This window comes from Chinchilla lanigera, unplaced genomic scaffold (assembly GCF_000276665.1).
Source record: "Chinchilla lanigera isolate Chin_1 unplaced genomic scaffold, ChiLan1.0 scaffold00083, whole genome shotgun sequence".
Lineage (NCBI taxonomy): Eukaryota > Metazoa > Chordata > Mammalia > Rodentia > Chinchillidae > Chinchilla > Chinchilla lanigera.
In genome coordinates, this window is record NW_004955484.1 from 7,161,684 (window position 1) to 7,162,991 (window position 1,308).

A 1,308-nucleotide genomic window follows, 5' to 3' on the forward strand; every position below is an offset into this window, starting at 1 on the left:
GCTCCTCCTGCCTCAGCCTTCTGAGTGCTGGGATTACAGGTGTGTGCTACCACTCCCAGTTTAAGTAGTACAATTTCAAGAGCAAAAAAACTCAAAAAATAAAAACAAAAACTATGAGATAGCCATGAATAAATAACTAAAGATGGGAAAGACTTTTAAGGAGAAATGTATAAAATATTATTGAAGGACGCAAAGGAAGACTTAATAAATAGAAACTGTACTATGTTTGTGAACAGGACTCAGAATTATAAAGTTAGTCTACAAAGTCACTGCAACACTAGTCAAAATCCCAAGAGGACTTCTTTTTATGGTGCTTGATAACTGATAACTGACCATAAATTTCATATGAAAGAACAAATTGGCCAAAAATAGCCCAGATAATTTTGAGGGGAAAAAAGAGAGAGAGGAGGGAACATGATCAACTGGATAAGAAAAATTTATCATACTGTCTTATTTTTAAAACAATGCCATATTTGTGTAGGGCTAGACAAATAGATCAAGGAGCAGATAGGCTGAGAATAGCTTAAATACATAAAACAGAAATAGCATATAAATCAGTAGCAAAAGATGAAAAACTCAAGGGTGATAGAACTATTAGATGTTTATACAAAAACATAAATTAAATTAATTAGTTCTTTATAAGAAAATAAATTCTAAATAGGTTAAGAATTTAAAGGCAGCCAGGTATGGTGTTGCATGCCTGTAATCCCAGCACTCAGGAGGCTGAGGCAGGAGGATCGTTGTAAATTCGAGATCAGCCTGGGCTACAAAGTGAGCTCAAGGCCAGTCTGAACTACACAGCGAGACCCTGTCTCAAAGGAAATACAAAAAAAAAAAAAAAAATTTAAAGGCTAAAAACAACAAGTAAAGCATATTAGAAGACAATGTACAGTGCTTTCATGACATTCGAATAAGCAAAGGTTTTATTTTATAGTACATATCTGCTGTACATAATGATTACATTGATAGTGGGGAGTTGGTACAGGTATATAACACAGCTTCATTGTTTTTACTTCCCCTTACCTCCTTTTCTTCCCTTAGAAGAGGTTTTTAAGACTTAAAGTACAAAGCGTAAGGCTAGGGATGTAGCTCAGCGGCACAGTGCCTGCCTGGCAAGCGTGAGGCCTGAGTTTGATTCCAGTACCCCCCCCCAAAAAAAAAGTACAAAGCATAAAAAAAATTGACTACATTTTAATCTAAGTAATTTAATTTTTAAAATAGGCAAAGATGGGTTTTTTTTGAGACAGGGTCTCACTATGTATGCCAGGTTGGCTTTGAACTCACTATGTAGCCGAGGGTGCCCTTGAA